General features: G+C 45.0%; 1 long non-coding RNA gene across 2 annotated transcripts in view; it reads left to right on the top strand.

Annotated features, from left to right (window-relative positions):
• LOC116479656 (uncharacterized) overlaps window positions 1-11,542 on the top strand; it is a 67,895-nt gene extending 56,353 nt beyond the window's left edge. Inside the window, exons 3-5 of one of the 2 annotated variants that reach the window (XR_009212867.1) lie at window positions 7,585-7,676; window positions 10,252-10,342; window positions 11,213-11,468. This is a non-coding gene — a long non-coding RNA (uncharacterized LOC116479656). Of the gene's footprint in view, window positions 1-7,584; window positions 7,677-10,251; window positions 10,343-11,212 lie in introns of both variants that reach the window. The other variant, XR_009212866.1, reaches the window with a different exon arrangement.
• Window positions 11,543-14,550: the final 3,008 nt, after the last annotated feature.

Genomic DNA, 14,550 nt, shown 5'->3' with positions numbered 1-14,550 from the left:
GTTTTGATGCTATTGCTAGTAAGAAATTAGTAACCAGATCCGTGGTCTCCTTTACACCAACTTTATAATTATACTGTTTGAGTGGTAAACCAGATCTTTGCGCCAAGGGTAATTTAGAAATTCTAGATCTGTATTCTCTCCCCCCTCCTCCTTTAATGTTCATCCTTGCTGCCTCTCCATCTTCTTCCTTCAAACATATAATTTTTCTCCACTCCCTCCTCACCCTGGCTTCTTGTTTCTGTGACCCTCTGTCACAAAAGGACAAATGCTTCTTGTTCTCCCTCATCCTGGGACATCATGGGTAACAATCAAGGAAGTGTATGCAAAAATCTAATTCAGGAGCATGTCCTGGCTCTGCAAGGGCGTCGCCCATTTGGGCTCACCGCTTGCCTCTGGGACTGGAGGTTAACATATGGCCTTATAGTGAGCTTGGGCTGCCCATGTGTCTGCATCCAGGATTTAGCCTCTCTTTTCTAAGACTAGCTCCACATGGGAGACTACTTTCTAGAACTCTTCAACTCTTCTTGATTCTGCAACCTTTTCGTACTCTGAGCTCTTTTTATATAGAAACATTTGTTGGCCTGGGTGCAGTGGCTCATGCCTGTATCATAGGGAGGTGGGAGGGTCACTTGAGCCCAGCCTGGGCAATATAGCGAGACCCCATCTCTACAAAAACATTTAAAAATTAGCGGGTGTGGTGGTGTGCATCTGTAGTCCCAGCTACTTGGGAGGTTGAAGTGGGAGAATTGCTTGAGCCCAGGTGGTTGAGGCTGCAGTGAGCCATGATTGCGCCACTGCACTCCAGCCTGGGCAACAAAGCGAGATCCTGTCTCTTAAAAAAAAAAAAATAAGTTTTGTTATATATTAAAAACTGGCTGGGTGTGGTGGCTCATGCTTGTAATCCCAGCACTTTGGGAGGCCAAGGCAGGCAGATCACCTGACGTCAGGAGTTTGAGACAAGCCTGGCCAACCTGGTGAAACCCTGTCTTTACTAAAAATACAAAAATTAGCCGAGCACGGTGGTGCGCACCTGTAATCCCAGCTACTCGGGAGGCTGAGGCATGAGAATCTCTTGAACCTGGGAGGCGGAGGTTGCAGGGAGCCGCGATCACGCCACTGCACTCCAGCCTGGGATTCTGTCTCAAAAAATATATATATATTAAAAACTAAAACTAGGGCTTTCCCGGTGAAAATGTTCTGGTCTCACTTGAGTTTTGCATCATGTTCTTCCTTCTCTGTTTTCTTCTTTACCCCCACCCCTACTGGTACAATTGGTTTCCTCTCACTCCCTCTCCTTTTAACCTATCTTTTGAGATGGGTTTTTTTTAAAAAAGAAACCTCTTAAGTATACCTTGAAATCCTAAATTTTCATTTTAGCTGAAAATCATCCAAACCATATGCATTTCAGTTGAATACTCCTGCAACTGGCCTCACTCTGCCAAAGACCTTTTTTTTTTTTCATTAACTGACCAAGTTTCTTTAGAATAAGGCTGGAATCATATTCGATTCCTCCAAGATCTTTTGAGGGATCACCATCACCAAGTTCCAGATTGTTATTTCATGCAGTGTGCTGTGGTTGTTTCATTCTGCTAACTTGGGAGTATTTCTCCTGCAGAATTGCTCACTCTTCTTTCTTTGTGCTTTTTCCTTTTACTCTCCCTCCCCTTTGCTCTTCTCTCAGGTAGACTCTGCCTGGTTTGTCACTCGGTTTGTCTCATGTTTCCTTCTCTCTCATGAACACTAATCCTCTGCTGAGAAATCAGAGGGGTGGGTGGCTGCCATACAGCCTCTGTGCTACAGAGGAATAGCCAACATTTCCCTCAGAGACAGCTGTTTCCATTTCAGGAGTATCAACATTGTGGCTTTGTTGATTGTCTTTTCACCTCCAGGTTTGGCCTTGTTTGTAGCTGAAACATAACTATTTTCCCTAAGCCTTTCAGGGCCACTGCTCCAGCTCTGTCGGCTGTAAGCCCTGCATGTGTGTGCGTCCTGCCACGCAGACACCACCAGAGTCCCCATCAGTCACACACCCCTCCAACCCAGGGGAGAAATTAAGGCAATTGTGCTAAGGCCCACTGGTGAGGAAAATTGGCTGATCAAATTATTACTAAATGGCTTTTCCAATCTTCTCATTATTCTGTGAGAAAGGGGTGATTTCTGCAGCTTGTCAGAGTCTGGTCCCTTGTCCAGAGATAAAACCAAATCTACAAAAATCCTGTGAATGGAGAGGTTTGGTGGCTATACCTTGGAAACAAACCACAGGACCTAATTCGGCAGGGCTGCCCCTTGGTGCAGAATGCAACCAATTTTTGCCTGTTTTAAGTGAAAGCATCCCAAGATGGGAAAGTATATTCTGAGAGTGGAATGCTTTGTAGTTACTGATACTTAAGGGATGGTGGGCGTGTTAATAAATGATTGTGCTTCTCAAAAGTTATCCCTTTCTGCTCCCAGGTTACTTCTCCTGAGGGAGTCCAGTGATAAAGATCATTAATATGTTTCCTGTAAGTAACTGAATCAAAGGGAAGCTTTGCTATCTGCATTGTGTTTGCCAGATTACGGTGTCCACTTATTAACTCTTTGATAGGCACAATAGCCACAGAGCTTTTACATATATACATATATATTTACATACATACCCACAAAGACATATGTATATATTGCACATACATCACATATATATAAAGTCTCCGTGTATATTTCTATTTGTCTGTATTTTCTTTTTTAAGAGTCAGGATGTTGTTTTGTTGCCCAGGCTGGAGTGCAGTGGTGTGATCATAGCTCACTGTAGCCTCGAACTCCTGGGCTCAAGCAATCCTCCCTCCTCGGCCTCCTGAGTAGCTGGGACTATAGGCATGTACCACCATAACTGGCTAATTGTATTTTACTTTTTGTAGAGATGGGATCTTGCTATGTTGCCCAGGCTGATCTTGAACTCCTGGGCTCCAGTGACCCTCCTGCCTTGGCCTCCCCAAATGCTGGGTTTATAGGCGTGAGCCACTGCGCCTGGCCTGTCTGCATATTTAACCTGGATCTGCAAATACCTGTGTGAATGTGGATATGTCACTTAATGTGTCTGTGTCTCAGTTTACCCATCTGTAAAATGAAGGAGTTGGACTAGCTGGGGTGCTTGGTGATGAGGTGTTTCTGCCTCCCCTGAGACTACTATGTTCCATTTCCCTCTTCCAGCACAGTTCTGGTCACATGGTCGGCTCTCAGTGCAAAATAATGTACCAGTGCATGATAGGAACCACATGATTGCTGAGGTTATATCCAGTGCTAAGACTCTGTGATTCTCTTGTTTTTAGACAGTTAGGCCAGGAAATGATAGGCAGTGGAAAGAGGGAAATAATCAGCACATCTGCGTATGTGCCCATCTCAGAGACACAAACTGAATAACAACTCATTTGGCTTTGTAACCACGACCTGCTCTGAGGAATTTCATCTCTTCCTTGGAGATCTTGACTGGCCTGCTAGGTTAAAGGCAAGGCACAGATTTAATCTAGATTGACTTTAGCAAGACTTTTGACTCAGTCTTGGGCAACATACTTATCAATAAACCTTGGTCGAGGCCCTTTTGCCTCTCACCCAGTTTGCTTATTTACCTCATTCTGACACATCTTGCATATGGCTGCCAACTTAACCCTCTTAAATATCACTCTCTTTAAAAGTGAGGAGTGGCTCTCAGTGGCCTTTCTGATGATTTCCAAGGCCCTCACCTTGGCATTCAGGCTTTATTGGGTTTTCTGCCACCTTTTCCTTCCAACTGTATTTCTAGGAGTCTCCCACAGAACTGTCTCTCAAATGAGAACAATCTTCTAGCTGCTTTTTCCCTCCCAGAGGTGCCCCCCACCACGCCCTATGCTTGTTCTTGCTCCAGGTAAACCTCGAATGCTTTCTGATACAAAGTCATCGATTCCTCCCTGCATCCTGATCCATCCTTTAAAGCCCAGATCAAGACCTGTCTCCCTTGGCCAGGCACAGTGGCGCATGCCTATAATCCCAGCACTGTGGGAGGCCAAGGTGGGAGAATGGCTTAAGCCCAGGAGTTCAAGACCAGCCTGGGCAGCATAGCAAGATCTCATCTCCCAAAAAATAAAAACAAAAAAAAAAGAAAATTTTTTTAGCTGGGCATGGTGGTGTATGCCTATAGTCTCAGTTACCTGGGAGGCTGATGAGGGAGGATCACTTGAGCCAAGGAGTTGGAGGTTGCAGTGAGCTATGATTGCCCCACTGCACTCCAGCCTGGGTGACAGAGTGACCGAGAGAATGAGAACCTATCTCAACAACATCAATAACAACAAAGAACCTGGCTCTGCCATTAAGGTTTCCTGGTGAGCCTGTTTTGGAGGGATCTCTCTTTCCTTTGGTTTTCTGAGTCGCTGTAGACTATAGACACTATCTTGCCCTTGTTCCTACTAGGCATTTCACTAAATTCTTGGAGGAGTCTGAGAGAACTTGGGGGCGCTTGAGGAACGCCCCCTTTACTTGTGTGAAGTAAAGGCTGGAAACCAAGATTGCTGGGAAAGTTCACAGAAAGTAGACATACTTCATTTGACAGAGATCACATGCAAGGTAATGATATAGGAGGTAGAAAGAAATTAGGCAGAGAGTGAGGGCAACAGAGTCCTTGGCAGAACTTCCCTTTTAACAAAAAAGCAACCCAAGAAATTTTTTTTTTCTAACAAAGAGCACCCTGAAAAATCCAGCTGCAAAAATAGATAAGCAAGCTGGAAACTTGCATGGGGGAATGCCGGCAGCTGTGCCAACAGAAAAGGGCTACCTGGGGACCAGGAATGTTTAACATGGAAGCTCCATCTTCCCTTTTTTTTTTGTTACCACGTGTACTGTTACTATGTGTACAGTAAAGCAATGGGCAATATGGCGCAGGCCAGGCATAATAAAAGATTAGGGTGGGGCGGCCAGAAATGTGCACCCTATGCAAATGGCACGCCTGGTCCAACCAGTCTTTCTTGCCCTATGTAAATCAGACACCACCTCCTCACCAGCTCAGCTATAAAACCCCCTGCATTTCGCCGCGGAACTGGCAAACCATTTCTCCAGGACCCCTCTCTGCATCAAAGAACTGTTCTCTTTCTTTTGCCTATTAAACTTCTGCTCTTAACCTCACTCTTTTGTGCACCTGTGTCCTTGTTCTCCTTGGCTGTGAGACCACGAACCTCGGGTGATACTCCAGACAACGAAGCCATTTCAGTAATTTCATAAGAATCTAAGTGTATAATTAGGTATCAAGTCTACATTGTCACTGACAGTGAGTCAAGGAAAATAGAAATGGTTTACCAGGGGAGGCACTAAAACGTCCTTTACTTTGTCATATCTTTAAGGTTGATGAGGTTCTCATTTACTTGTAGTGGTTTAGGAAAAGCACTGATCAAAGACAGAAATTTGAAAACATGCCCTACCTCAATGGTCCAACTTAGGCCAAAGTCTTAATGCTTTTAAAGTAACTCTGACAGATATTCTACTTAATAAAATAAAAATTAAGTTAAAAATAAATAACAAACATACTGGTGATATTGCACTTGATAAGTTAAAAAATAAATTGTAAAAATACTGGTATTTAGAAACCAATTTCATAATCCCGTGAAAATTTTCCTGCATTTCTCTTAAGCTGGGGAATGACAACAATATTAAAATTTGCTTGGTTAATAGTTTTTTTCTTTTTTTTTTTTTAAGACGGAGTCTTGCTCTGTAGCCCAGAGTGCAGAGTGCAGTGGCGCGATCTCCACTCACTGCAAGCTCCGCCCCCTGGGTTCATGCCATTCTCCTGCCTCAGCCTCCCGAGTAGCTGGGACTATAGGCGCCCGCCACCATGCCCAGCTAATTTTTTTGTATTTTTAGTAGAGACGGGGTTTCACCGTGTTTGCTAGGATGGTCTCGATCTCTTGACCTCATGATCCGCCCGCCTCAGCCTCCCAAAGTGCTGGGATTACAGGCTGGTTAATAGATCTTATATATAAATATCGCCGGATGTGGTGGCTCACGCCTGTAATCCCAGCATTTTGGGAGGCTGAGGCAGGTGGATCACTTGAGGCCAGGAGTTCGAGACCAGCCTGGGCAACATGGTGAGATACCATCTCTACCAAAAATACAAAAATTAGGCTGGCACGATGGCCTGCACCTGTAATCCAAGTTACTCATTAGGCTGGGGCATGAGAATTGCTTGAGCCCAGGAGGCGGAGGTTGCAGGGAGCCAAGATCGCACCACTGCCCTCCAGCCCAGCAGACAGAGTGAGACTCTGTCTCAAAAGAAAACAAAACAAACAAATATGTAGTTATTTATGGGATTAGTTATAAAAACAGACAATAGATGTGGAAGCACTCTGACAAAGTTAAGAAGACCCCAAAAAGAGAGATATTTTTATTCTTAGAAACCATCTTTTTTTTGGACTTGTTTTTGTTCTAATGTAACCCTCAGGTAAATGACAGCCAGCCTTCCTAACTAGGGGTAAGTTTGACTCAAACAAGTGATTAACCATTACCCTGCCTCTGTCTTAAGACTTAGTGAATGAAATCTCCTATCTCTGGCAGCGACCCTCTCCACTTATCTTTTATTGGATTCTTGGGCAAAGTTTGTTTTTCATCTCAGTTACTTTGCCTCCTTTTTATAGGGAGTCTACTCCGAGATCAAAGGCAACCTATAGCAACTTATGAGAAATGAAGGAAGTGGGAGAGATGCTAAGTTACTTTAGGGGGTGTTCTGAAATCATGAATCTAGCTGGAATAGCTGGTGTCCTCTGTGTCCAAAAGAGCTGGGACAAGGTACTGCTTTTTGGTGTGGGGAGACGGACATGAGAGCTTGCTGTTTGGAACATGGGCCTTCATGCCAAGTCTGATGGGTGCTTCCTAATGCTGAATGAGCCTCGGAGTCACCTGGGTTCCTTTTAATTTAAAAATATATTTTTAAATTTTTGTGGGCACATAGTAGGTGTACATATTTGTAGGGTACATGAGATGTTTTGATACAGGCAGGCAATTCATGGAGAATGGGGTATCCATCCTCTCAAACATTTATCCTATGTGTTACAAACAACCCAATTACACTCTTTTAGTTATTTAGAAATGTATATTTAGTTGCTATTGACTATAGTTGCCCTGTTGTGCAATCAAATAGTATGTCTTATTCATTTTTTTTTTTTTTTGGTGCCCATTAACCATCGCCACCTCTCTCCAAGCTCCCTACTCCTTTTTCTTGCTCTGTTGCCCAGGCTAGAGTGTAGGATCATGGCTCACTGCAGCCTTGGACTCCTGGCTTTAAGTGATCCTCCTGCCTCAGCCTCCCGAGTAGCTAAGACTACAGGTGCATGCCACCATGCCCAGCTAACTTTTTTTATTTTTTTTTTTATTTTTGAGATGAAGTCTCACTCTGTCGCCCAGGCTGGAGTGCAGTGGTGCAAAATCTTGGCTCACTGCAACCTCTGCCTCCCTGCAACTTCTGCCTCCCTGCAACTTCTGCCTCCCGAGTTCAAGCAATTCTCCTGCCTCAGCCTCTTGAGTAGCTGAGATTATAGGCACTTGCCACCATGGCTGGCTAATTTTTTTTTTTTTCTTTTTTTGTATTTTTAGTAGAGACAGGATTTCACCATGTCGCCCAGGCTGATCTCAGACTCCTGACCTGGATCTTCCCACCTCAGCCTCTGAACGTGCTGGGATTACAGGTATGAGCCCCCACACATGGCTACCTGGCTTTCTTTTGAATGATGCAGATGGTTGGGGCTTACTTAAATGATTCGACAGGTCCCTAGTGAGTCCAAAGCTTTTGTATCTCAAAGTGTTACAAGTATCTGTGTGTCTGGAATGGGTGGGTTCTTGGTCTCACTGACTTCAAGAATGAAGCCACGGACCCTCGCGGTGAGTGTTACAGCTCTTAAGATGGCGCGTCTGGAGTTTGTTCCTTCTGATGTTCAGATGTGTTTGGAGTTTCTTCCTTCTGGTGGGTTCATGGTCTCACTGGCTCAGGAGTGAAGCTGCAGACCTTCGCAGTGGGTGTTACAGCTCTTAAGGCGGCGGGTCTGGAGTTGTTCGTTCCTCCCGGTGGGCTCGTGGTCTCGCTGGCTTCAGGAGTGAAGCTGCAGACCTTCACGGTGAGTGTTACAGCTCATAAAAGCAGTGTGGACCCAAAGAGTGAGCAGTAGCAAAATTTATTGCAAAGAACAAAAGAGTGTGGAAGGGGACCTGAGCGGGTTGCCACTGCTAGCTCGGGCAGCCTGCTTTTATTCTCTTATTTGGCCCCACCCACGTCCTGCTGATTGGTAGAGCCGAGTGGTCTGTTTTGACAGGGCACTGATTGGTGCGTTTACAATCCCTGAGCTAGACATAAAGGTTCTCCACGTCCCCACTAGATTAACTAGATACAGAGTGTGGACACAAAGGTTCTCCAAGGCCCCACCAGAGTAACCAGATACAGAGTGTCCATTGGTGCATTCACAAACCCTGAGCTAGACACAGGGTGCTGACTGGTGTGTTTACAAACCTTGAGCTAGATACAGAGTGCCGATTGGTGTATTTACAATCCCTGAGCTAGACACAAAAGTTCTCCAAGGCCCCACCAGAGTAGCTAGATACAGAGTGTCGATTGGTGCATTCACAGACCCTGAGCTAGACACAGGGTGCTGATGGGTGTATTTACAATCCCTGAGCTAGACACAAAGGTTCTCCAAGGCCCCACCAGAGTAGCTAGATACAGAGTGTCAATTGGTGCATTCACAGACCCTGAGTTAGACACAGGGTGCTGATTGGTGTATTTACAATCCCTGAGCTAGACATAAAGGTTCTCCAAGGCCCCACCAGAGTAGCTAGATACAGAGTGTCGATTGGTGCATTCACAGACCCTGAGCTAGACACAGGGTGCTGATTGGTGTATTTACAATCCCTGAGCTAGACATAAAGGTTCTCCATGTCTCCACCGGACTCAGGAGCCCAGCTGGCTTCACCCAGTGGATCCTGCACCAGGGCTGCAGGTGGAGCTGCCTGCCAGTCCCGGTGCCGTGCGCCCACACTCCTCAGCCCTTGGGTGGTCAATGGGACTGGGCGCCGTGGAGCAGCGGGTGGCGCTCGTCGGGGAGGCTCGGCCGCACAGGAGCCCATGGAGGGGGTGGGAGGCTCAGGCATGGCGGGCTGCAGGTCCCGAGCCCTGCCCCGTGGTAAGGCAGCTAAGGTCCGGTGAGAAATCGAGCTCAGCCCCGGTGGGCTGGCACTGCTGGGGGACCCAGTACACCCTCCGCAGCCGCTGGCCTGGGTGCTAAGCCCCTCATTGCCCGGGGCCGGCAGGGCCGGCCGGCTGCTCCGAGTCTGGGGCCGGCCAAGCCCACGCCCACCCAGAACTTCAGCTGGCCCGCAAGCGCCGCAGGCAGCCCTGGTTCCCGCTGGCGCCTCTCCCTCCACACCTCCCTGCAAGCTGAGGGAGCCGGCTCTGGCCTTGGCCAGCCCAGAAAGGGGCTCCCACAGTGCAGCGGTGGGCTGAAGGGCTCCTCAAGTGCCGCCAAAGTGGGAGCCCAGGCAGAGGAGGCGCCGAGAGCGAGTGAGGGCTGTGAGGACTGCCAGCATGCTGTCACCTCTCATCTGGAGGCTCAAACAGCCTTGAGAATCACTGATCTATGTCCCTGATGTCTAGCAGTCTCTTTAAGTTGGTCTTCTTCCCTACAAATATGCTTATATTTTTCAGAGGACTCCTAAATAAGTCCTTGGTTAATCCTGAGTCTGGTGCATTCACTGGCAAAGAACAAAGAGAAAATTTACAAACACGAGAAGGCCTCAGAAGTCAGACTACATAAATTATTTTGGAAAAGGCTTTTCCTTCTTGTATGATTTTCAGAGGGACTTTGGGACACACACACACACACACACACACACACACACACACACACACACACAGAGTCTGGGAGACAAAGTAAACAGGAAAGAAAAGATTGTCTTTTATTGCTTGACAGTAAAAAAGTTTATTTCAAAAAATTTTTTGACTCCCCTTTTTTTCCCTTTAGAAGTGCATCAAGCCATTTTTAGGAGGGCAGGGTGGCTGGTTTTGGGGGACGAATGAAAGCATGACATCACCATGCTATTTTGGTAGAGCAAGAAGAGAAACATGCCAGGCTAGGCTGGCTTGGGCTTGGTTCTGTGTGTTTAGGAGCTGAATCGCGTCTTTTTCTAATTTGGTTTCTCTCAGAGCTGTGGCTCTTTACTGGAGACTGGAAGCATAATATTTATTCAAAGCTAATTTGTAAACTTCATTTTCAGTTGAAGGTCTGGAATCGAAACTCCTATTGTGATCTTAAGGGCTGTAACACAGAGAATCTGGTTCTTCCTGGAGTATTTCAGCAGGGATCAGGTTTGCAGACTTTTTCTCAAGGGCCCCAACGAGAAACTTGACTGCTTGCTCTATTTTAGGTCAACTGTGGGGTATCGGTTTGGAAAGCAAATCCTTAACCTCAACTTTTTGTTGCTGATAAGGGCTTTGTGGCTAGCAAAGAGGTAGCTTTCTCACTTTTTTAGATTTTGCAGTGGAATCGCTCCCTGCATGTCTATTATTGTCAGCAACTCCTATTTTCCCCAGAGAGGTTTTGAAATGTTCTTTCTGAATGTTCATATGTTTATAACTTTTCTCAAGTGGAGCTCTTCCTTCCTAAAACACATTCAGCTTGTTCAAGAACTCACCCCCACCTCCCACCCCTGGAGACAAACGTATACCTTTGTGTGCATCTGTTAAGCCTAAGATGTCTGAGATGGTTGTTTTCTAAACTAACTCACCGATCGCTTTATCATTAAAAGCAGCATTTTACTCCCATGTTCCTAATCTATTTATGGGTGTGTGATAGATGGTTATTTTTTTGGCAGGCTTGAGATAAGCCTGGGTCAAGGAAACAGCTTGCGTTCGTCTCTTTAAGCCTCACTCATCCTTGCCATATCATTTCATGATTTCCTTTCCTGTTATCTTCAAACATTCCCTCAAAGCAGAAATTGACAAGAGCGAGGAGGTTGGGAAAGGGCTGGCAAAGCAGTTGTTTTTCTTCGTGTCCTAAAATGGATGTTTTCCTTTCCCCCACAACCCCCACTCCCACCCCACTTGCAACCTTTCTTTTTTATTACCCACCCCTGGCTCTCTAAAGATGATGGAAAAAAAGAACTCCTTTCCCTCTTTAAAGAAGGGTCTCTAAGAGGTTTCTAATCAGCTCACTGTCAGCCTGTTTCCTCTGATCAGCTTAAATAGTTCCACTTGAAGTTCACAACTGCCAAAACCGCGTGTTCAGACTGAAAGGCTGGGAGCATTTGAGACGCATTTATGAACTTCCACCAAGATGATCCGGCAGGCTGAAGTCGCAGGGAGAGCGTCTGTTCAACAAACCCTTTCTTCTTGATTGAATTAGTATTGGCCACTAACAGGATGAGGATTTCCCACTCCACAAGCTGACTTTTTTTTCTCTTTCCACCTCCCGCCTCCCTCCATTAAAATGTAAACGTGATTCCTCTGTCCTTTGCCGGAGCCTGGCTTCCCTGTAAGCCCATCATAAACATCTTGGTAGAAATGCAACTTTTAACCTCTCCTTGATGGTTTTCCGTCTAACTTTATACATGGGGAAAAAAATGGTGAAAGACGTTATCTCTGGCGGGTGCAGGCGTGTAGGGGCAGGAAGTTTCTCCACTGTGGCTGCTCTGGTCCTTTTGTAACTGAGGTTTTCCTGCCCTGTCTTTTAGCAAAGAATGGCTTTGTTAACCATTAGCCACTGACAAGAGTGTGTCCATTTCAGCAAAATTAATAAGAGATAGCATTTTTCTTCCTTCTAAATGGCCCATGTCAGTAATTAACATCGCCTTTCATTACTCAACTTGAAAGCACCTTCTCGGCCTCCCTCTGACCTTGCCCTGGCTTTGTTAAACTGTGGCCTCCAGCCTGTGAGAGACCTAAATGCAGAAAAAGTGCTGTGACCGAGATGCCTTGAAAGAATCATTCGACAAATATTTATTGAGTGCCTACTGCGTGGGGCTACCAAGTTGAATTGGACATAAACTCTAATGGAGGAAAAAAAAAACTGGGAGAAAAGATAAAAGGGGTTTGTTTAAAATAGCCCTAAGATAATAGATAATGATAGTTACCCCGGGACAGGAGCAGATCTGGTGTTGTGGGGGCCTGGGCCAAGCGAGATGGTCGAGGGGGAAGTGGGTGAAAGTTTTATGGAAAAGGGGACAATTGAGAGAAACATTATAATGGAGTTCAGAGCAAAACAGGAGTATAAAAGTTCAAATGAGCTTTCCTTACTCTTTAGGGAATGAGGGAAGGCGTACCTTCATAGAGAATATATGTTTAAAGCTCAAGAGAGAACTTCCCCCTTCTTGGTTGGCTGCTTGAACGTATACCTAGCCAATGAGGAGTTCGCCATTGAAATATTAATAAGTGCACTAAAATCTAGTTTAGCCAAGCCTCACCCAAAAGTGTGTGAAATATTTTCCTGTTCTGTTTTCCTCGCCAGGAGAATTCTTGGTCACAGGGGTAGAAGTGTCACTAAAGGGTGAGTTGAATTAGACTCTATGTTCTTCATGACTATAACCATGAACTCCATTGTTCATGGAGCCACCGGGAAAAGCCTAAATGCCTAGGAGGAAAAAATCGGTGGAAAAAATTATGGTGCAGCATCAGATGGCATCTACCTGCAACCAGGATGGTGAAGATTTGTAATGGTTTGTGAAAAAGCGAAAATGGCATATTCTTATTTTTGTGAAGAATATGAATATATTCATAGTGAGAAGTACAGACTAGAAGACTAAACATTAAAATGTGAATAGTTACTGGTAGGTGCTGGAGAAACAAATGATTTGTATATTTCTTCCCTGTGATTTTCAGGATTTTCCAAAATGTTTACAATGCACAGGTGTTACTTTTGCAATCAGGTAAAATGCTATTAAAGAATAATGATGCTGAAGAAAAAAAAGGACTTCTTTATTAAGGGGAGAACTTAAATGTAGATAACTATGAAAATGGCTGAGGGAATTCTTTCCTTTGCCACGTTGAATGCTATCAGTTTTAAAAACAGAAAAACTGCACAACCTTGCAATCAGAACCGAACACGAGAGTCTGTTTTAAGTAACAATGACTGTCATTCAATAAACTCGATGGGAGATTTCCCTTTCAGCTGAAAGTTTGTCAGTTGATTTTTTAAGAAATTCTTGCAGTGAAAGAATCATTTCTCCTTGTCTCAGATAGAATGTGGCTCTCGTAGATTTTGGGTTCTGAATTATTCAAGGGTCAAAAATCTACTACAAGGTTGTCCTGATTACTTTTTATTTTTTGTAAATTCTTTGTTATTGTACTCTTGCTCGAGCCTAAAGATACAAAAATCTAAAGTCCAGCTATTCATCTAATTATGGCCTTCACAAAATAATAGATACAAATAAAGAGGTTTCTTGTGCATAAATGAACAACAATAATAATTTATCTACTATTTCGTAGTTTTCTTCTACTCAAATGGCATAAATCAGATAAGTTATTTATTTCACAATTGGTGGCGCATCTGCAAAAGTCACCCAAATTGTGATGCAGTTGTCTGCAGATCGTAAGCAGAGGAAACAGCTTCTGCTTTCATTCAAATCCTGGGCCCGGCTATTTGCAATAGAAAAGCTAAGTTGGATGTGGGGGTGGGATGGAGGTGACAGAGAGAAGGCAGAGAAATGGCAAAAATGCAAACCTGCAGTTCAGGTTAAAATTGGTTTCCAGCTTCTTTTGGCATTTTGTATCATTTATGCCTCACAATATGAAAAGCAACAACCACCCCTGTGGGTGCCCCTCCCCCAGGCCTGGATTTTTTTTTTTTGTCATCTGAGTCATTCAGAATTGTGGGGCAGAAAACACATAAACAGAATGAGAAATGCTGTTTGCCATGAGCACAAAACTTTTAAAATTGTTTCGGGCCTTGAAAGAAGGTTCCTTGCTTTTCTCCTTCCAAAGACTCAAAAAGAAAAAAGAAACTCAAGAAAATACTTCTGTCTTTACAATGAAAGGATTCACGTCCTGTCTGTCCCTGGCAGCCGGAAAGAACATAGTTGCTGGCTGGGAAGTCAGAGGTGACTTAGGGAGAGAAGCGCAGCCCCAGAGCGGAAAGGCTGGCGGTCAGTAGGTGTAACATGGTCTCCACTGAACCTAGGCTGGGGGCAGGAGCGGGGAGGGAGAAGGGGAGCGGACCTGATTGACCTTGTCCTTGGGAGTCTCAGGAATGTGAAGGAACAATCTCCTTCGAACCTGTTTTGTACCAACTAGTGTCCCAGATACTTAGAATATTTTCTTCTCCCTCCTCGCCTTGCTTCCTGGGAGTTTATAGGAAAACCAAATTTAAAACATGAACAAAAGCGAAAACCGAATCAGGTAGGTGGGAAGAGAATACCGATAATGCACTGTAAGATTGCTATGGTTGACCAAGCAAGTTAACTCTGAACTTCACAGCATCAAATGCAAAACAAGGGGGTGGGTTGGCAGGTGAGTGGAGGAAGGGGACCCACAGTTGCGCATTTTTGGTTCTTTGTGAGGAAGATGGCATGACCACAGGAAGA

The sequence above is a fragment of the Hylobates moloch genome, unplaced genomic scaffold (assembly GCF_009828535.3).
Source record: "Hylobates moloch isolate HMO894 unplaced genomic scaffold, HMol_V3 SCAFFOLD_3, whole genome shotgun sequence".
Classification (NCBI taxonomy): Eukaryota; Metazoa; Chordata; class Mammalia; order Primates; family Hylobatidae; genus Hylobates; species Hylobates moloch.
This window is presented reverse-complemented; position numbering and strand designations above follow the sequence as displayed.